This window comes from Tachyglossus aculeatus, chromosome 7 (assembly GCF_015852505.1).
Source record: "Tachyglossus aculeatus isolate mTacAcu1 chromosome 7, mTacAcu1.pri, whole genome shotgun sequence".
NCBI classification, from domain to species: Eukaryota; Metazoa; Chordata; class Mammalia; order Monotremata; family Tachyglossidae; genus Tachyglossus; species Tachyglossus aculeatus.
In genome coordinates this window covers 43,347,328-43,370,091 of record NC_052072.1, presented here as the reverse complement: position 1 = coordinate 43,370,091, position 22,764 = coordinate 43,347,328, and the positions used below count along the sequence as shown (strand labels likewise).

The 22,764-nt window shown below is 41.5% G+C and overlaps 1 protein-coding gene and 1 non-coding gene across 2 annotated transcripts in view; one reads left to right on the top strand and one right to left on the bottom strand.

Annotated features, from left to right (window-relative positions):
- Nucleotides 1–22,764, top strand: part of LOC119930838 (LIM domain containing preferred translocation partner in lipoma) — a 728,061-nt gene that overhangs the window by 333,091 nt on the left and 372,206 nt on the right.
- LOC119931206 lies at nucleotides 10,129–10,266 on the bottom strand. Its single transcript, XR_005452061.1, has one exon. It is a non-coding gene; the product is annotated as a small nucleolar RNA SNORA7 (small nucleolar RNA).

Genomic DNA, 22,764 nt, shown 5'->3' with positions numbered 1-22,764 from the left:
TACCAACTATGTTATATTATACTCTCCCAGGTGCTTTGTACAGTACTCTGCACACAGTGAGCGTTCAATATGTTTGATTTGATTGAACAACCAGTGTGCTCTTACACAAGGTAGCACTTAGTAGGAGCAATTTTTTCTTTTTTATTCTTTCCTAGTTTGGTTGCTGACTCCCACTGGATGTTATTTGACCACCTGCTATGGGCTTTTTTTTGTGATATTAAGTACTTACTCTGTGCCAGGCACTGTACTAAATGCTGGGGTAGATACAAGCAGATCAAGGTGGACACAGTCCCTGTCCCACATTCAGTTCATAGTCTTAATCCCTGTTTTACAGACGAGGTTACTGAGGCACAGAGAAGTTAAATGACTTCCCCAAGGTCACATAGCTAACAAGTGGTGGAGCTGGGATTAGAACCCAGGTTCTTCTAATTCCCAAGCCTGTGTTCTGTCCAGTAGACAATACTGCTTCTCTGTGCTTACCAACTCTCCCATGAGTAATGAGAATTTCAGTGAGTGACTGTATGGAGAGTAGGTCAAAGCCCTGTTTTCTGGTTAGAAGAATCTTCTTAACTGATTCAGCCAACCATCCTCATTACCTGTGCTCCAAATGAGACTCAGAAAGATGGTTCTCTCATGCCTACAATGTCAGCTTGAGTGGGGCCAAAATGAAAAACAGTCCCAAAATGCATGTGTGTCTAAGTAGAGCTGACATGATCTGGCTAGTTCTAACTTTTCACTAGTTAATGCTAGGTGGTTTTGAAAAGACTTGGGTTTGTCATACTTCAGGAAGGGAGGGATGGAAAGCACCAGAATGAGCTCATGTAATTTTATTCCCACTCCTTAGCCCCAATTAGAAGGATTTTTCCTGCTTGCCCTGGAAGCTTTGCCCTCTCCCTTTCACTCCATGGATTAATTCATGGTCTTTTTTGAACACCTACTGCGGAGTGCAGCCACAGTGTGTCCTCTTGATACTTGGTTTAAAGCTATTAACCAACTCACCTCATCTTACTTCATCCACTACTCCTTTGCTCACTCTCTACACTCCTCTCCAGCCAAGCTTTCCAACTCTATCTCAATCCTGCTTCCCCCACCTCTGTTCCCTTGCCCACACTATTCCTTAAGCCTGGTATTCCCTCCCTCCACACATCTGACAGACCATAACGCTCCTCACATCCAGGGCCCAATCCGTCAGTGGTATGAATTAAGCACTTAGAAAAAAATATGGTGTTTAAGTGCTTACTATGTGCCAAGCACCGTACTAAGTGTTGGAGTAGATACAAGTTAATCAGGTTGGACACAGTCCATGTCACTTATTGTATACAGAGTGCTGTATAAAGTGCTTGGGAGAGTACAATACAACAAAGTTGGTGGGCATGTTCCCTGGCCACATGGAGTTTACAGTCTAGAAGGGGAGACAGATACTAATATAAATATATGCTGGATATGTACATAAGTGCTGTAGGTCTGAGGATAGGGTGAAGTGCACTTCAAAGGTACATATCCAAATACATAGGTGAACCAGAAGGGAAGGGACTAGGGGAAATGAGGACTTAGTTGGGAAAGCCCTCTTGGAGGAGATGTGATTTTATTAAGGCTTTGAGGTTGGGGAGAGTGGTGGTCTGATGAATATGGAAGGGGAGGGAGTGGAGTTCCAGACTAGAGGAAAAGAGGTGGGAAAGGGGTCTGCAATCTGATAGGTGAAATCAAGGTAGAATTAAGTTGGCATTAGTGTGTGGGTTGTGTTGTAGTAGAAAGCCAGCGAGGTTGATAGGAGTGGATGAGGCAATTGAGTTGAGTGCATTAAACACAATGTTAAGGAGTTTCTGTTTGATGCAGAGGTGGATGGGCAACTCCTCAAGAAGTGGGGAGACAGAGACTGAATGTTTCTGTAGAATGATCCGTGCCACCGAGTGAAGTATAGACTGGAATGGAGAGAGACGAGACAGGAGTCAGGGAGGTTAGAAGGGAGACTGATTAGGTAGTCATGGTGGGGTATAATCAGATTCCTCATTTTACAGATGAGGATACTGAGGCACAAAGAAGCTAAGTGACTTGCTCAAGGTCACACAGCAGGTAAGTGGCAGGGATGGAAAAGTTGTGTTCATTCCCAGGCCTTAAGAATGGAATGTTGCTCTGAAACACCGGACTTGGTAGCAGGAACCAGCCATGTGGCCTAGAACCAGCAGCGTGGCCTAGTGGGAATAGTAATAATAATAGTATTTGTTAAGTGCTTACTATGTGCCAAACACTGTTCTAAGCACTGGGGTAGATACAGGTAATCGGGTTGTCCCATGTGGGGCTCACAGTCTTAATCCCCATTTTACAGATGGGGGAACTGAGGCACAGAGAAGTAAGTGACTTGCCCAAAGTCACACAGCAGACAAGTGGAGCCAGGATTAGAACCCACAACTTCTGACTCTGAAGCCCAGTCTCTGAGCCTGGGCCTGGCCATCAGAGAACCTGGATTCTAATCCAGATCTGCCACTTATCTGCTGTATGACCTTGGGCGAGTCACTTAACTTCTCAGTGCTTCAGTGTCTTCATCTGTAAAGTGGTAGATTTTCTTTCTCCTATTTGGAATGTGACCCCCACGGAGGCACGCACTGTGTCCGACCAGTTTATCATGTATGTTCCCTAACACTTAATAAAAGTAAAGCTATTAACAAATATTATTACCATTATCAGCATTATTAACCAAGGTGGAGAGTGACTTGATGTTCAAAATAAAAATATCACAAATAAAGGTGCCTGCTGATTAATTGATTCATGTTATTTGTTAAAGTGCTTACTATGTACTGAGCACTGTTTTAAGCGCAAGGGTAGATACAAGATAATCAGGTTGGACAAAGTCCCTGTCCCATACGGGACTTACAGTCTAGGTCAGAGGGAGTAGGATTCAATCCCTATTTTACAGGTGAGGAACCTGAGGCACAGAGAAGTTGTGATTTGCCCAAGGTCACACAGCGGACAAGTGGCAGAGGTGGGACTAGAACCCAGGTCCTCTATTCCCAGACCTGTGCTCTTTCCACTAGACCACACTGCTTCCCTGGTGCTGTATTAATACTAGGTAGGGACCAGCCCAGACTATCCGGTATAAAACCAGGGAGATGGTCACCCTAATGGTATTGTTCATTACTGTCCACTACAGTCCCTACTGTCTAGATGTTTACTTTCTAAAAAGGACAACTTGGACGGAAATATACAAGGAGAATTAAGAGAATTAACAGGGCACATTTATAATGACTATATTCTTGTCAAAAATGTACACCTAATCACACTGCACTTAAATTCTGAGGAATAAAATCCTATTTGTGGATCATTTAGAACTGCTTATAAATAAGGTTCAAAAGGATCTTCAAGTTTACAAAATGTTTATTCAAACACTTTTCAAATGTTTGTGAGTTTTTCCTTCCTCTGCCCTGCCCTCACTATACCAGTGCCACACATCAGTAAGGTTTAGAACTGAAGAAACCCAGACTAGATGTGGTTTGGTTTTGTTTAACTTTTTTTGGTGGATGTGTTTTTAAGATGGCCTCATTTTTGGTTCTGGGTTCTGTTTTACATGCCTGATCTAAAGACGTCTGCTTGCTGTGTGGTCACTAGTGACAATTTGTATTGCCACATTAATTGGAGCACATCTGATTTCAGCAAAATATAATGTGTTATAATTGAATTTGAATATTTGTGGACCAACAAACTGCTGTATAAAAGGCAATATTTGTCAGACCACCTCTGAGAACTTTTTGAACTTTATTACTTAAAACATCCTTCAGAAGGCGGTTATTATTATCATTATTTTGATAAATGAAGGGAAGTGAATTTCAGTTAGTGTCCAGCTGTCACACTAAAAAATACCAGATTTGTGCCACCATTTATTACGTTTCTATGCACCGTAACACAATGTTGTCATAGAGGTGCCATTTTGGGGGAAGCTTACCTGATCTTGGCAGAATTTTGTAAGCCTGGGAGTATTTTTTCTGGGGGCTCCCTGAACCCATCCCCATCTCCCAATTTGCTCCAGAGACATTGTGTTCCCTTCCTGTGTGAAGTAGGAAACTGCATCCAAGCTACAGAACTTGGCTGCAGGAGCCATGGCCTAGAGAGGCTAGGCTCTGTAAATTAAAAGGCCAGACATAAAGGTTTTGGATTCTGCATCATTTTCCACATCAATCAATCAATGATATTTCGTACAGAACACTGTACTAAGAGCTGAGGAGATTACAATATAATTAGTTTGGTAGACGTGGTCCCTGCCCACAAGGAACTTACAGACTAGAGGGGGAGACAAACCTTAAAATAAATTGCAGATGGATAGCTACATAAGTTCTATGGGGGTGAAATGAAAATCAAATTGCTTAAGACAGATCCAAAATCATAGGCATTGCGGAAGGAAAGGCAGCAAGAGGAAGTCAGGGCTTATTCAGGGAAAACTGCTCGGAGAAGATGTGATTTTAGTGGGACTTTGACCATAGGGTGAGTGGTGATCTGTTGGATATGAAGGGGGAGGGAGTTCCAGGCCAGAGGAAGGATATGGGCAAGGGGTCTGTGGTGGGAAAGATGAGATTGAGGTAATAGTGAGTAGATTGGCATTAGAGGACTGACCTATGTGGCCTGGGTTACAACCAACAGGAAATCAGTGAGGTAAGGTAGGATGGTGAGAACTGGTTGCATTAAAACTGATGGTAAGGAGTTTCTGTTTGATGTGAAGATGGATAGGAAGCTTTTGGGATTTTTTTTTGAGGGGCGGAGAAGTATGTACAGAGAAGCAGCATGGCTCAGTGGAAAGAGCTTGGGCTTTGGAGTCAGAGGTCATGGGTTCAAATCTCGGCTCCACCAGTTGTCAGCTGTGTGACTTTGGGCAAGTCACTTCACTTCTCTGGGCCTCAGTTACCTCATCTGTAAAATGGGGATTAAGACTGTGAGCCCCCCGTGGGACAACCTGATCACGTTGTAACCACCCCAGCGCTTAGAACAGTACTTTGCACATAGTAAGTGCTTAATAAATGTCGTCATTATTATTATTATTATTATTATTATTATTATTATTATGTACTAAGTAGATTTTTAGAAAAATGACCCAGGCAGCTGAGTGAAGTATGGACTGGTGAAGGGAGAGATAGAAGGCTGATGCAGTCAATAGTCAACGCAGGATATGATAAGTGCTTGGACCAAACATCTCTAAATCCAAAGGGGTGGGATTTAGAGATGTTAAGGTAGAAGAGACATGATTTGGTGACAGAATGGATATGCAGTTTGGGTGTGAAGATGAGGAGTTCTGTTTAGTTTGAGATGTCAGCAGGACCTCCAAGTAGATATGTTCTGAAGGCAGGAGGAAAAACGAGCCAGCAGAGAAGGAGAGTTATCAGGGCTGGACAGTTAGGTTTGGGAGTCGCCCCTATAGATAAGGCTGTTGAAGTTGTGGGAGTGAATGAGTTCTCCAAAGGAGTGGGTGTAGATGAATAATAGAAGAGGACCAGAAGAGAGACTCCCACAGTTAGTGAGTAGGAGGTAGAGGAGGAGCCAGTGAAAACCATTGAGAAGGAATGGCCTGAGAGGTGAACCAGGAGAGAATAATGCCAGTGAAGCCTACCTTAGATAAGGTATCCAGAAGAGGGGTGGTACACAGTGTTGAAGGCAGCTGAGAGGTCAAGGAGGATTTATGTGGAGTAGAGACCATTTAATTTGGTAAGAAGGGGGTCATTGGTGACCTTTGAGAGAGTAGTTTCCATGGAGTGGTGGAATGGAAATCAAATGGGAGGGTTTCAAGCAGAAAATTGGAAGAGAGGAAGTTTAGGCAGTGGATGTAGACAACTCAGTCAAGGAATTTGGAAAAGAAAGGCAATAGGGTGATATGATGAGTTCCATTTAGCCTAGGTGATATAAGGCCATGTTTGAAAGCAGTGGGGAAGGAGCCATTGGAGAATGAGTGGTGAAGATGACATTCAATGAAGGGAGAAGGGAAAGGGAAAGTGCCTTAATAAGGTGTGAAGGGATGTGGAAACTCCTAAACATTGACTTTAAGGCATTCAGTCAGCTCTCCCCTTCTATCCAACCTCACTAATCTTCCACCACAACCCAGTCCACACACTTTGCTCCTCTAAAACGAAGCTGCTCACTGTACTTTGATTTTATCTCTCTCTCCTGTGTCCTCTTGTACATGTCCTATTTCTATCCTGAAACTCCCTCCCCTTTCATATCCACTCTTCCCTCCTTGTGAGAAGTTAACATGTCTCCCAGTTCTGTTGTATGGTACTTTCCCAAGGGCTTAGTACAGTGTCCAGCACATAGTAAGCGCTTAATAAATACCAGTGATTGTTCTTCAAAACCCTACTAAAATCACATCATCTTCAAGACATCTTCCCTGATTATGCCTCATTTCTCCGTGAATTCACCCACACTTCTGCATCACCTCTGCATTTGGGTCTGTTCTGCTCAAGTACTTAGATTCTCCCCCACTCCAGGCCTACCTCACCCTTAAGCGTGACATAGTGAATAGAAAATGGGCCTGAGAGTCAGAAGTCAAGGGTTTTAATCCTGGAGAGGGAAAGGTGGGTCAGCGCATACAAGCAAGGAGGGGAAATTAGATGACTTAAAGACATAGCAAAGCTCAGTTTTAAGCAGAAGGAGACTACTGCTGCAGAAAGATCGGCTGGTGGCAAAGGTTGAGAAGCAGTGGGTCCTAGTGGATAGAGCATGGACCTGAGAGTCAGAAGGACCTGGGTTCTAATCCTGGCTCTGCGACTTGTGTGCTGTATGACCTCGGGTAAGTCACCTCACTTCTCTGTGCCTCAGTTACCTCATCTGTGAAATGGGGATTGAGACTGTGTCCCATGTGGGACAGGTACTATATTCAAGCCAATTTACTTGTATTCACCACAGAGCTTAGCCCAGTGTCTGGCCCATAGTAAGTGCTTAATGAATGCCATTATTGTTATTATTGTTATTATTAATAAACAATTGGATACCCACCCCACCCCAGCCACACAGCACATAAGCCTTTTCTAGGTAGGGATTGTCTCTCTTTATTGCTCTGTTGTAAACACTTAACAAATGCCATTATTATTATTATTATTATTATTACTTTCCTAGTGCTTAGTGCAGTTCTCTGCACACAGGAAGCCCTCAATAAATACAATTGAATTAATGGAATGAATGAATACTCTGCTACTTCCCCTATCTGTAATTTTATTTTGTCTATCTCCCCAGCTAGACTTTAAGCTCCCTGACAGTAGGAGTTGTGTCCACCAAATCTATTGTACTGTACTCCCCCAAGTACTTAGTCCAATACTCAGAACATTGTAAGCACTCAATAAATTCCACTGATAGGTGGATTGATTGAACACTCCTTTTTGCAAGTGTACTCATGCAGGTAAAGTCTTGCAGCACTGATGGGTTTGCCCTATTCTAGCCCTGTCTCTGTTTGTGAGGTTGACAGTTAGTATCAAATCCCGGCTCTGCCAATTGTCAGCTGTGTGACCTTGGGCAAGTCACTTAACTTCTCTGGGCCTCAGTTATCTCATCTGTAAAATGGGGATTAAGACTGTGAGCCCACCTTGGGACCACCTGATCACCTTGTATCCTCCCCAGCGCTTAGAACAATGCTTTGCACATAATAAGCGCTTAACAAATGCCATTATTATTATTATTATTATTATTATACCAGCCTTTGATGAACCTTTTTTTTTCTTTTTTCCCCAATAGTATTTGTTAGGTGCATGCTATGTGCCAGGCGTTGTACTAAGCACTGGGCTAGGTATATGCTAATCAGGTTGGACTCGGTTCATGTCCCACTTGGGGCTCACAGCCTTAGTCTCCGTTTTTACAGATGATGTAATTGAAGCACAGGGAAGGAAGCGAAGTGACTTGCCCCAGGTCACACGGCAGGCGAGTCGCAGAGCTGGAATTAGAACCCAGTTCCTTCTGACTCCCAGACTCATGCTCTATCCCCTAGAACACACTGCTTCTCAACCTTTGCCACCACGTGATCTTTCTGCTGCAGTAGTCTCCTACTGCTTAAAACTGTACTCTGCTATGTCTTTAGATCATCTTTTTTCTCCTCCTTGCTTGTATGCACTGACCCACGCTTCCCTCTCCAAGATTTCATAGGTCAAATGTCTAGCTGCTTTTCTTACTGCCCCCAGTGTAGTTATTTTAACTCTGCTATGTTTCTCTCCACCCCCACTGTTTCCCTTCACCCCATCTTATCTTTGGGCCTTAAGAGGAGTCATGCTCTTCAGTCTTGCCCAAGATCATACAGAAAGTCATTGGGTAGAGCTAGAAGGAAAACATGAGAGGCTAAACTGATTTGCCCCTGTTCTTACCCAAAAGAACACAACTATTCCTTTTTATTAAAAGTCTAAAAATGAACACTTACCCTGAAGGTTCTGGGAAGTCCTTCCATCTGAATGCTCTGTATATTCAGAAAAATATGTGATGAGAGTGATTTTGCTGTTTGGTTCCAGCTAAAAAATGAAGGCCATTCACTCTTAAATTTTAATGACCTGTCTCAGCCTTTAGGATAAGAAATAATGTATGTTTGGGATTGGGGTATGCTAGCCATTTGTTAAGATGTTGTCACTCACCTATCTTGTTCCATTCTTCCCTATCTTGTTCCATCTCTATTCATCAGCTCATGGCTCGCTAAACACATGTAATCTTGGTTTACAATAGAACTAAAGATTGCCTCTTCTAATAAGTGGTTATCAGTGGTTTCTCTTTTGAAATGTGCATTCTAAATTGTATCTTATTTATTTCTGCAAGCTACCATAATATCTTTTAAGCTTCAAAGGTGCTACTTGTTACTTAATGGAAATACCATAATTGAGTGACAATCCCATGTAATGTTTGGCTAAATCAGGAATCTTAAAGTGTTTTCTCCTCATTAACCCCCCTCCATTACTTTATCCAAAATACAAAGCACCCCAGATTGACCCCCACCCTGCTTTTTGTCACTGGATTTTTATAGAACAAAAGAGAAAAACAGTGCATGGGCATGTCTTAGCAGTTTTAGTTAAAATAATTTCGGTCCTCTCCCCTCCAGCCTCAGTTCAAGGACAGTGTCCTATCTTCCACCCCAGAGTTGGAAACTTAGCTTTAGGAGACCAGGCAAATCCTGTTTCTTAGGAATCTAAATTTGGACTCTTGAGACCTTTGTACAACTATAATATTATCACTAATACTTAAGTGACTTGCCCAGGTATTACTAAGGCCACATCTCGTCCAAGAGTCCTTTCCTGATTAAGCCCTTTTTCCCCCTGGCTTGCTTTTTCTTTGACATTGTCTGTGCACTTGGCTGTGACCTTTGGACATTTGATATTTGCCCCACCCCCACGGGACTTATGTACATATTTTCAAATCATATATTATCAATTATTTATTCATATTAATGTCTGTCTCCCCCTCTAGACTTTAAGCTTGTTATGGGCAGGGAGCGTGTTTTCTAATTCTGTTATATTGTAACTCTCCCAAGCACTCATCTCCCCTGTGTCTCCTGCGTCCTTTTTTCATTACTTCTTCAGTGGTCTGTGCCTCAGTCCTGCATTACAAATAAGAACCTAGGTCAAAGGTTCGACCTTTCCTTGCCCAAGGAAAGCTGACTAATGAACTACTGGGAAATGATTACAGTCAGCATCCCTACAGCACTTATGTCTTGTCTCATGCTGTCAGGTTGTCTCCAACCCATAATGATGCCATGGACACATCTCTTCCAGAATGTCCCACCTCCGTCTGCAATTGTTCCATAGTGTATCCATAGAGTTTTCTTGGTAGAAGCAGCAGGCTCAGTGGAAAGAGCACGGGCTTTGGTGTCAGAGGTCGTGGGTTCAAATTACGACTCCACCAACTATCAGCTGTGTGACTTCAGGCAAGTCACTTAACTTCTCTGTGCTTCAGTTACCTCATCTGTAAAATGGGGATTAAAACTGTGAGCCCCCTGTGGGACAACCTAATCACCTTGTACCCTCCCCAACGCTTAGAACAGTGCTTTGCACATAGTAAGTGCTTAAGAAATGCCATTATTATTATTATTATTATTAAAACTTTGGAAGTGGTTTACCATTGCCTCCTTCCATGCAGTAAACCTGAGTTTCCGCCCTTGACTCCCGTGCCGCTGCTGCCCAGCACAGGTGAGTTTGTAGCAGATTGCCTTCCACTCTCTAGCCACTGCCCAAGCTAGGAATGGAATGGATATGACTCTGCTTTACTCTCCCTTCCACAGTCGAGACTGGTAGAGTACTGGAAACTCTCCAAATGTGACACTGAGATGGGGACAGCACTTATGGACCTATCCGTAATTTATTTATGTTAATGTCTGACTTCCCCTCGAGACTTTAGCTCATTGTGGGTAGGGAATGTTGCCTATCAACTCTGTTGTACTCTCCCAATTCCTTAGTGCAGTTCTCTGCACATAGTAAGCACTCAATAAATAGGATTAACTGACCAGCCAGGCAGGCAGTGGAAGTAAAAACTTTGCAAATGTTTGGGTACCAAAAGGCAGGCTCTAAAACACAAATAGAGCCTTTACGTGACAATCACATTAGAACATTAGACTGTGAGCTCTCAGAGGGTAGGGATCCTGCTTACCAAGTCTATTTTATTGTAATAATAATTATGGTATGTGTTAAGCACTCTGTACTAAGCACTAAGGTATATACAAGATATTCGGGCTGCACACAGTCCTTGCCCCACGAGGCTCACTGTCTAAGCAGAGGGAGGAGGATTTAATTCCCATTTTACAGATGAGGAAACTGAGACACAGCAGAGTTGCCCAAGGTTATAAAGCAGACCAGTGGTGGAGCTGGGATTAGAACCCAGGTCCTCTGATGCCTGGGCTCTCTCCACTAGGCCACAGTACTTTTGTTCATTCATTCAAATATATTTATTGAGCGCTTACTGTTTGCTAAACGTGTTTGCAACAATAAACGGACCATTTCCTGCCCACAACAAGCCAAGTAGTTAGTACAGTGATCTTCACCAAAGTAAGCACTCGATAAATACTGCTGATTGATTCATAGAGCAGCAAGGGTCTATCTTTGTAAGCAATGCAGGAAGGACTATCAATTTGTTTCAGTTTCGCACGCATGGATAGGGTCTTCGAGTCAGTAGTGTGAACAAAGGACTTCCACGTTTGCATGCTGAGAGGTCATAGACTCCATAGTGCTGGAAATTTAATGTTGTCAATAAATCAACGAATACTGAGCACCTATTGAGGGTGAAGCACTGTATTAAGCATTTGGGAGAGCAAAACAGAAGCAAAACACACATTCCCAGCTCTTTAGGAGCTTTCAATCTAATGGGAGAAACAGACCCAAAGACATTATTTACAAATAAAGGGGATGGGAGGAAATAACAAAGAGATAAGATAAAATAGCCCAATAAACACTTGAACATACAAATTAAAGAGATCTATAGAAGTGCTGAGAGGAGGAAGCAAATGTTCAAGTGGTGATGGTTGCTGTTGGGTTGATGGGACTAGGGTGATGTTAATTATTTGAGAATGTTAATTCCTCCCTTCAAGGCCCTACTGAGAGCTCACCTCCTCCAGGAGGCCTTTCCAGACTGAGCCCCTTCCTTCCTCTCCCCCTCGCTCCCCTCTCCATCCCCCCATCTTACCTCCTTCCCTTCCCCACAGCACCTGTATATTTGTATATATGTTTGTACATATTTATTACCCTATTTATTTATCTTACTTGTACATATCTATTCTATTTATTTTATTTTGTTAGTATGTTTGGTTTTGTTCTCTATCTCCCCCTTCTAGACTGTGAGCCCGCTGTTGGGTAGGGACTGTCTCTATGTGTTGCCGACTTGTACTTCCCAAGCGCTTAGTACAGTGCTCTGCACACAGTAAGCGCTCAATAAATACAATTGATTGATTGATTGAGAAAGACTTCCTAGAGGGCTTTGAAGATGAGGGGAGCCCTGGGGGGCTGGAGCTTGAGGGTAGTGCTGGCAGATATGAGATGGGGAGGGAATTACAGAAATGAGCAGTGATAGTCCTGTACACAAAGTGAATGCGGTAGACTATCAACTCACCTCTAGATTGTAAGCTCATTGTGGGCAGGGAATATGTCCGTTTATTGTTGTAATGTACTCTCCCAAGCACTTAGTACAGTGCTCTGCGCACATTAAGCGCTCAGTAAATAAAATTGAATGAATACGTAAGATTGAATGAATACCAATATAAAAATCCAATGTTTTAAACCCTGCTTTACTTGGAAAATTATCACCTGTGATATATGGTTTGCGGGGGCCACTTAAATATAGTTTAAAGAATCTAATTGCTGACTAGAGTAGAGGCTTGTGTAGATGTAACAGACTTTGAACCAGATTCCATTTTCTGACTGAGATTTGGATGCATACAATATTTTACTATATTCACTTAAATTCTTGGAAACATCATTAAAATTCCTCCTGTAATAGAACATTAAACTCATTTTCTTTTTTCCCCTCTTCAGATTTTAAAAATCCTGAATTTTGATACCACTTTGCCATCTACCATTTTGACTCAGGTGGTCCTTGTTGTGACAGATTTTGGCAACATTTTGCTTTTGAAAAGCTACTCACCCCAAGGAAAATGAGAAGCCACTCTTTCCACTTGGCTATTTCTGGCAGATATGTTTTCTCAGTATTGATCTTTTCTTTGAGAGGATGCTTTCTGTTCATTTTCTATGTAGTTGACTATTAGACACAAAGTTTTGGCACTTTAAATTGACTAAAAATGAAAAACTCTACTTTTGTTTCAGTTAGTCAATCATATTTGTAGAACAGTGCTTAGCACATAGTAAGCACTTAACAAATACCATCATCATCATCATCGTCATCATTTATTGAGCGCTTACTGTGTGCAGAGCACTGTACTGAGTGCTTTGGAGAGTACAATATAACAATATAATGGACACATTCCCTGCTCACAATGAGCTTACAGTATAGAGGGAAAAAGACATTAGTGTAAATAAATAAAATTACAGATACGTACATAAGTGTTGTGGGGCTGGGAGTGGGGATGAATAAAGAGAGCAAGGTAGGGTGACACAGAAGGGAGTGGGAGAAGAGCAAAGTAAGGCTTAGTCAGGGAAGGCCTCTTGGAGGAGATCTGCCTTAAATAGGGCTTTGAAGAGGGGGAGAATAATTGGCTGTCAGAAATGAAGAGGGAGGGTGATCCAGTTCAGAGGCAGGACGTGAGAGAGAAGTTGGTGACGAGATAGATGAGATTGAGGTATAGTGAGTAGGTTAGCATTAGATGAGAGAGGTGTGTGGGCTTGGTCATAGTAAAAGAGTAGTGAGGTGAGGTAGGAGCTCTCTTCCTCCCTTCAAAGCCCTACTGAGAGCTCACCTCCTCCTGGAGGCCTTCCCAGACTGAGCCCCCTCCTTCCTCTCTTCCCCCTCCCCATCCCCCCGCCTTACCTCCTTCCCCTCCCCACAGCACCTGTATATATGTATATATGTTTGTACATATTTAGTACTCTATTTTACTTGTACATATTTATTCTATTTATTTTATTTTGTTAATATGTTTTGTTTTGTTATCTGTCTCCCCCTTCTAGACTGTAAGCCCGCTGTTGGGTAGGGACCGTCTCTATATGTTGCCAACTTGTACTTCCCAAGCATTTAGTACAGTGCTCTGCACACAGTAAGTGCTCAATAAATACGATTGAATGAATGAATGAATGAATAGGAGGGGGCAAGATGATTGAGTGCTTTTAAGTCGATGTTAAAGAGTTTCTGTTTGATGTGGAGGTAGATGGACAACCACTGAAGAATCTTGAGGTGTGGGGAAACATGATCTGAATGTTGTTGTGGAAAGATTACTCCTTGTTCACAAGAAGCAATGCATATACCTCCTACTGGTACAAAATTCCTTCTCTATGTATGCATGTATTTATGTATGTATAGTTGTGAGTTTACTGGCCAGAAAATGTCTGCTAACGTAATTCCATTGGCTCCTTTATTTTCATGCCTGAAAGCAGAATGAATACAACTGAATTTTCTGAAGGCAGGATGCATCTTTATAAAATGTGGGATCTAGAGGGAGGCAAGGATTAAAATCATCTTACTTCTGTTCGCCTCACCACTGATATGCTGAATGACCCGTGGGCAAATTGTTTAACTTTTCTTTCCCATGTAAAATAATCAATTAATCAATCACAATAATACCTGCCCTGTTCCTCCTCTCATAAGGATTATAGAGATTTAAAGTTGTAAAGTGTTGTGAGTTCATCAGAAAGTGCTCTATAAAGTGAGGTTTCATTATCACTGAGAATCAATCAATCGGAGGTACGTGAGGAGAAAGTTGTGCTGAGGAAGAGAGATAATGGCTGAAACAGAAACAGAATTTTCACAAATGGAATGAAGATGAAACAGTGGGTTTGGGATGAGGAAGTGCAGGAGTTGTAGAGCTGGATATCAGTTTGGGTATGTGACAGAAAAGAGTTCAAAGTGAAATTCACATTGGATGACATTTTTTTAGTTTCTTCTTGGAAGATTGTGCAGTAAATCTTACCAGAATAAAACCAAAGTCTGAAGGATTGTATTCTCTGTAACTGTGTAGAAGTTATATTGTATGTGACGTGATCGGGCAGAGTGACTGCAGGCATTTTTTCCTGTCAAAGATGTTTCTGGATTTCATGTAAAGACCTTGCAGATAATCTGTTTTGGGCCCTAGCCTGTATATGCAACAAGAAATAACGAGGGCTGGGTAAATTACTTGAGAATAAAAGGCTGAGTAGGGCCAGGCATTTCATTATATAATGCTCTCTCCTTTTTTTTTCCCTTCACCAGCAAAGTCCAAAATATTTTCTTTCAATAGCTAGTCCTAAGCCACTAGCTTTATTCTCTAGGTCCTAGTGTGTGAGAAGTTCCCCCTTTGTTTCTGGGTGCTGCTACCCTACATCTCCCCATTCATTCATTTAGTCGTTTTTATTGAGCGCTTACTGTTTGCAGAAGACTATAATATTTAGTTGACTACCCCATTTTTTGAATGGTGTTTTTAGATACTCACTACATGCCAGGCACTGCACTGAGCACTGGGGTAGATACAAGCTAATCAAGTAGGACACAGTCCATGTCCCACGTGGGACTCACGGTCTTAATTCCCATTTCACAGACAAGGTAACTGAGGTGCAGAGAAGTGAAGTGACTTGCCCAAGGTCACACAGCAGATAAGTAGTGAAGCAGGGATTATAACTCAGGTCCTTCTGACTCATAAACCCACGTTCTATCCACTAGGCCAAGCTGCTTTATACAAGAAGCTGGACTCAGAAGGGTGGAATAGAAATATGCTTGGAATTTGTAGAATTATTCATAGATGTGGATGTTTAGAGAATGGTTCTACCCACATGATTGGGATAGGATGTATTAATAAGAAATTTTAAGAGGTACCTTATCATCAGTGAGCAGCAGCATGGCCTGGGGGAAAGAATGCAGGCCTGGAAATCAAAGAACCTGGCTTCTAATCCTTGTTCTGCCAGTTTGCCTGTTGGGCAAGTCGCTTAACATCTCTGTGCCTCCGTTTTCTCATCTGTAAAATGGGGATTCAATTTCCATTCTACCTTCTACTTCCACTAGGAGCCCAATGTGGGACAGGGACTGTGTCCGATCTGATTAACTTGTATCTACCCCAGAGTGTAGAATCTGCTTGACATACAGTAAGTACTTAATAAATACCATAATGATAATAATAATAATTGTTTTTTTTCTTGGTGACTGCAGTTGTCTTGGATTTTATAGTCATTATTATTATGACTACAAATGATAATAACAATAACTGTGGTGTTTGTTTAAGTGCTTACTTTGTACCAAGCACTATACTAAGTGATAGGGTAGATAAGTACGATCAGATCAGATCAGAAAACAATCTCTGTTCCACCATGAAATCGTCCTTTTGGTCAGGGAACGTGTTTACCAACTCAATTGAGTTGTACTCTCCCAAACCCTTAGTACATTGGTCTGCACAAAGTAAGTGCTTGATAAGTATGATTTGTTAATTAAGGGTAAAATATAAGATATTTAATCCCCATTTTCCAGATGAGGAAACTGAGACACAAGAGAGAAGTAAAGTGACTCACCTAAGGTCACCCAGTAAGCAACTGATAGAGGCAGAATTAGAACCCAGATCTCCTAGAATTATGTCTTCAGATATGCCTAGAAAGTTTAACATTCTTGGTTGGGGCTCAGTGAGATAACTACAGGGCTTAGTACAGAATGCTTAATTGGGTTTGCCCTTGTGACTACCAATCCCAGTTCATGTCGCTTCCATTTGAAAATATACAACCCAGAAAGAACAGGGTGACATTGGAAGTGGAAATGAGGCATAATGTGAAGAGAAGAAATGAAAAGTGCATGACTCTTTTAGAAAGCTGTAAACATTAGTTCATGTGATTCTCTTGCTCACACCAGATCCAGGAAAGCCTCATGTAACCTTTGTTACTCTGAGAAGGGCCTCCTCTGTTAATATTTCCTGTGTATCTTTGGCTGCTGTTAAAAAGTATACCATGCTGTTTATCCCATTGAAGTTTATAAAGATATTTCCACTCTTCCGCCTACTCTAAGTGCTCTGATCTTGGCTGTGGTCATCAATCTGGGACAGACATCCTCCACAGCCCTTAAATAATGGGAAGGATGAACTTTCAGAGTGAACTAATGAGGCTGGTACAGGTGAGAGGCTTAAACCATACAAGTGAAAGAATGAATGGTCCTTTGATCTTATCAGAAACTTAGGAGAGAATACTCTACCAGAGTGTGTCTCTACCTTGCCATTAAGTGTGAACTGGGTCATTTTTCACCCCAGAGTTTCTCCTGGAGCTTTTCTTCCCGTCATTATTTCGCTGTTCCATATTTTTTTATCCGCTCCACAAGACAAAAACCAAGTGTGTGGGGAAGAGAAATTTTCTGTAGATTATATTTTACCATTTTATCACTCCTGGATTCTAATAGAGGAATGTCAGTAATGAAGACCTAACTGGGTGATGCTAGACAGTACATTTCCAGAGATTGGTGAGGGTTTTCCTTAGCGTAGACTGGCATGTGGAATAAGTGGACCAGGGATGTTGGGGTGTGGGTGGAGGGTGCCCAGGGTTAAATGTAATCCATTGTGGTTAGGGTAGTGGAGTGTTCTAGAAAAATGCCAACAGCCAGAATAGTGTTGTGGGAAGCATAAATAAAGGGGCTTATAGTGAGGAATTTTCTTTGGATGGTTTCTCATGGATAAGCGAGAGGGCAGTTCTTATGAGACTTTCATAATAAGACACATTTTTGTGGCTGGATTTTCCCATAAATACAGGTAGGATGATTGCGATGAATTATTTTATTTTTCCTACTCATATCCTGGGACAGTCCTATTCCAGTTTGAGAAGGTTGACTAAGGTTTTTCAATAATATTGGTGCTGGATATCAAACCTATGGGTTAGAGGGTAGGGAGAAGCTCTGAACAGTTTTTTGGTTGTGTTTGAGGCAGGGAAGAAATTTATAAAGCAAACAAACTCCGAAAAAGTTAATTATCCACTTTTTCTAGCCCTCCTTTTTGATGCTTTCATTGGGCATTATCCATGGGCTCTTCACCTTCTCAATGAACTGAGATATTGAAACAGATTCTGTAGGCTTGTTGGCAATTATCATATTAATGATTACTAATACTGTCCCTCCAGATGGCAATGTGCATAAGAGTCGATTGCACTTGTAAATTTAGTTTCAAGTATTCAAAGTACTCTATGAACATTTATCATCATTATCAAGCTGATGTTAAATGTCGGAAAAGTAGATTTAATAGCAAAAGATTGGGAGTAATTCCTAGGGACCACAGTTATAATTGGTTAATATAATCTCGGGTTCTGTTCTTTTGAGAGGATCCACCTTTCTGATGTCACCCCAAGTTTCTTCTCTAAGGTTTGAATAAGGGGAACATGAACAGGTAGCAGTAGAAACATGGGGCCTTGCTCTTGTCATCCCATGTTGTGGCCCCAGGCATTTTCAGTGTATGTAGTCTTAGTAACATGAGAAGCAGCAGGGCATAGTATAGAACCCCTGGTCTGGGAGTCAGAAAGTCATGGATTCTAATTCCAGCTCTACCACTTGTCTACTGTATGACCCTGGGCAAGTCACTTGACTTCTCTGTGCCTCAGTTACCTCATCTATAAAATGGGGATCGAGACTGTGAGCCCATGTGGGACAGGGACTGAGTCCAACCCGATTTTCTTGTATCCATCCCAGTGCTTAATACAGTGCCTGGCATGTAGTAAGTGCTTAACAAATATCATAATAATAATAATTATCATTATTATTATTACTATGTGACCTTGGGCAAGTCACTTGGAGAAGTCTGTTCTCCCTCCTACTTAGACTGTGAGCCCTGTGAGGTACAAGGACAGTGTCCAACCTAATTAACTTATATCTATCCCAATGCTTAGAACAGAACATGTACTTAGATACATAGTAAGCACTTAATTAGTACCATTAAGAAAAAAAAAGCAGTGCCGTAATGTAAAGATGTAGAGTACTGGCCTGGGAGTCAGAGGACCTGGGTTCTGATCCTGCCTCCATCACTTGGCTGCTGTGCTAATCTGAGGAAGCCATTTAAGTTCTTTGTTAAATGACTTGCTTCGCTCACACTGTCCTCTCCTGGTTCTCCACCTATCTCTTTAGGTGCTCCTTCCAGTCTCTTCCATAAGCTCCACCTCTACCTCCCACACTCCAACAGAGGAATACCTCAAGCCTCAATTCTGGGTCCCCCTTCTATTCTCCATCTATACCCAGTCCCTTGGAGAACTCATTTGCACCCATAGCTTCAACTTCCATGTTTATGCAGGTGATTCCCAAATCTGTCTTTCCAGCCCTGACCTCTCTCCTCTGCAGTTTTGCTTTTCCTCAAGCCTACAGGACATCTGTACTTGGATGGCTCACTGTCACCTCAAGCATAACATGTCCCAAACAGAACTCCTCATCTTCCCACCATCCCTGTCCTCCCTCTTGTCTTTTCCATCACTGTAGACAACACTACTACCCCCCCATCACAAGCATAAAGCCTTCACATTATTCTTGATTCATCTGCCTCATCTAATTCACATATTCAATCTGTTACCAAATCCTGTCAGTTCTACCTTCACAACATCACTAAGATCCACCCTTTTCTCTCCACCCACACTGCTACTATCCTGATCCAAGTACTTATAACCCACCTCAAATACTACATCAGCCTCCTGGCTGATCTCCCTGCATTCTGTCTCTACCCTATCCAGTCCTTAATTTCCTCTGTTGCCTGGATCATTTTTCTAAAAAGAGATTTGTCCACATCTCTCCATTCCTAAAGAACCTTCAGTAGTGGCCATCCACTTCCTCATCATCCAGGAAATCCTTACCATCGGCTTTAAAGCACTCAGTCAGCTCACCCTTTCTATCTCATCTTGCTGATTTCCTACTACAACCCTCCCACATGTTTCAGTCTAACGCCAACCTTGATCTCGTCTATCTAACCATCAAACTGTTGCCCACATCCTCCCTCTATCTTGGTATTTCTTCCCCCTTCATATACAACAGACCACCACGCTCTCTACCTTTAAAGCTGTATTTGAATTACATCCCCTCCAAGAGGCCTTTCCTGCCAAAGCTCTCATTTCCCCTAGTTCCTCTCCATTCTGCATTGACTATGGACTTGGCTCTGTATCTTTTAAGCAATTAATATTCACCTCAGCCATATTCACCTCAGCCCCACAACACCTATGTACATATCTGTAATATATTTTAATGTCTGTCTCCCCATCTAGACTGTAAGCTCCTTATTGTCAGGGAACGTGTCTACCAGCATGGCTTCCTGGATTAGAAATGGGCCTAGGAGTCAGGGCCGGGGTTCTTCTAATCCCGGCTCTACGACATGTTTGCTGTGTGAACTTGAGTAAGTAGTCACTTTACTTCTCTGTGCCTCAGTTCCCTCATCTGGAAAATAGAGATTGAGTGAGGTCTACTTGGGACAGGGATTGGTTGCAAAGCTAATTACCTTGTATTTACCCAAGTGCTTAATAAACTGCTGGCACATAGTAAGCACTTAACAAATACCACAATTATTATTATTGTATTGTACTCTTCCAAATGCTTAGTATGGTGCTCTGCACAGAGTAAGTGCTCAATAAATTCCATTGATCAATTGGTCTTCCTCATTTTCCTCATCTGAAAAACCCTACTTGGCCCCATGTGGGACAAGGACTTTGTCCAGCTTGATTATCTTATATCTACCCCAATGCTTAGTACAGTGCTTGGCACCAAATAGGCCAACAAATATCACAATTATTATTATCATCAGTAGTAGTATTAATGCTGTTTGCTTATCAGGCAGCATTCTTATCAGCAGCAGAGTTACTTATGAACACTTAACGTAGTTCAATACCCTGTATTGAGCCTTTGAGATTATACAACAGAACCAAGATTAAAGCACAGGCCTGAGAGTCAGAAGACCTGCGTTTTAATACTGGCTCCCGCACTTGCTTGCTGTGGGATACTGGGCCATCACTTAACTTCTCTGAGCCTTAGTTTTGTCATTTATTAAAAGGAGATTCAATATCTGTTCTCCCTCATACTTAGAATTGTGAGCCCTGGGTGAGACAGGTACTGAGTCCAACCTGATTAACCTGTACCTACCCCAGTGCTCAGAACAGTACTTTACACACCATAAGTGCTTAGCAAATAGAATTTAAAAAACCCAAATAAACAAATACTGTACTCTAGGAGCTAGCAACCTAATGGTGAGTACAGTCAGGCAAAAAAATTAAAATTATATAAAAGTGTATAAGTAGTTGGAACAGGAAGAATTTAGATAGGATGAAATGGCTGAATAAATAACTGAATCTACATAAATAAGTACACAATAGATGCTGAGGATAGGAATGAAAAATATTCTAAAAACCTTTGGGAACTACAAGTCCCCCCTTTTGCCTAAAATTGGAAATTTTTTTTTATTAACCTCATGATCTGATAGCAGATGTTCCCATCTCCCATAGCCTGCTCTAATTTAGGCTAACCTCATCCCAAAACACATTTCTTTCTAGAATGAAGACTTCTTGAAAGTAAAAATCATTGATTTTATATGTTCTGCATGAATATTTTTCACTTGTGGGTGATTAATATATGTGGAACAATAGTAATTAAATTATTGAGAAACAAATATCCCTTTGGGATTTAGCAGAAACTCATTTTGGTTGTTGTTCATCTAATTTGCATTTTTTTCACAGCTTTTTAATATCATAATTTCCTGTGTATAATGTTGACCTTAATGTGGAAAACACTTTCGAGAACAGTGTTTTGAACATGGTTTGTTTTGGTAATTTTATTAGTAGCCAATTAAAACTGGGCATACTCTATAGGCACTGAAAGTTTTCTTAAGACATATTAGAGGAGTACATGTGAATAGCCTGAACATACTAAAAAGAGACTGAAAGAAAGAGTTTTGTATATTGAAATTATTGTATTTTTATGAAAGGATATGGAAATATCACTGTATAAAAAAACCTGGCTGAAAGAATCCTTGAGAGGTCACATAATCTCCTACCCTTCCACCTCTCTGGCTCACATTTCAAACATTTCCAAAAAAATAATTGTTGACCTTTACCTTTACCACTAGAAAAAGATGTTGTGCAGCCTTCAGTAATAGCACTTTCCAGTGAATGACAACCCTGGTGGTCTCTGGAAGTCTTTCCCAGTGTCAAGCCCATATCTCTCCTGCTGAAACTTAAGACACTACCCTCTGGTTCTGTAGAGATTGGGAAAGGAAAACAGCTGCTCTTGATGACCCTTAAAACACTCTTCATGTCCTTTTATTAAGTTTTTTGTTAGTCTTTTAACCAAAGGACTAAGGGCCACTGGAAGGTGGATTTCCTAAATTTCTCCGAAATCCTAGGTCTACTTGGACTGTGAGCCCTATATGAGAAAGGAACAGTTCCTAACCTGATTGACCTGCATTTACCCCAGTGGTTTGCACATAGTAAAGAACTAGGGAAGCAGTGAGGCCTAGTAGATGAGAGCATGAACCTGGGAGCCAGAGGACCTGGATTCTAATTCTGCTCCACCACTTGCCTGCTGTGTGACCTTGGGCTATCACTTAGCTTTTCTCGTGTTTCAGTTTCCCTAACTGTGAAATGGGGATTCAGTACCTGTTCTCCCTCATACTTGACAGTAAGCCCCATGTTAGTCCGGGACTGTGTCCCTCCTGATGAACTTGTATCTACCCCAGTGCTCAGAACAGTGCTTGACACATAGTAAGTACTTAACAAATACCATTAAAAATAGTAAGCCCTACAAATACCACAAGAATCATTTATTAGCCAGGATTATGATCTTTCTCTTTGGGTTTCTGTCCTGCTCAATGGTATTTACTGAGTGCTTACTGTGTGCAGAGTATGGAAGAGTATAATACAATAGAGTTGGTAGACACATTCCCTACCCACAAGGAGTTCATATAAAATGTTTGTCTTTGAATCCTAGAATAATGGAATTAATAAAATAAAGGCCATACAGAAAAGCCCTGTGACTGTAACATCATTCTTCTAGAACAGTAGACTTAAAAGACTTCTTTGATGCATCTCATCATTGCTTGTCTTTGGAGCATTTCAAAAGGAGCATTTCTAAACATCGATAAACTTTTGAATATTTATTGAGCACCCACTAGAGGCAATGCACTGTACTAACTTCTTGGGGTAAAAGGAAATGACCACAAGAGATCACCCTTAAATGGATTAGTTTTTTTATGTTTTGGGTTTTTTTTTAATGGTATTTGTTAAGTGCTTA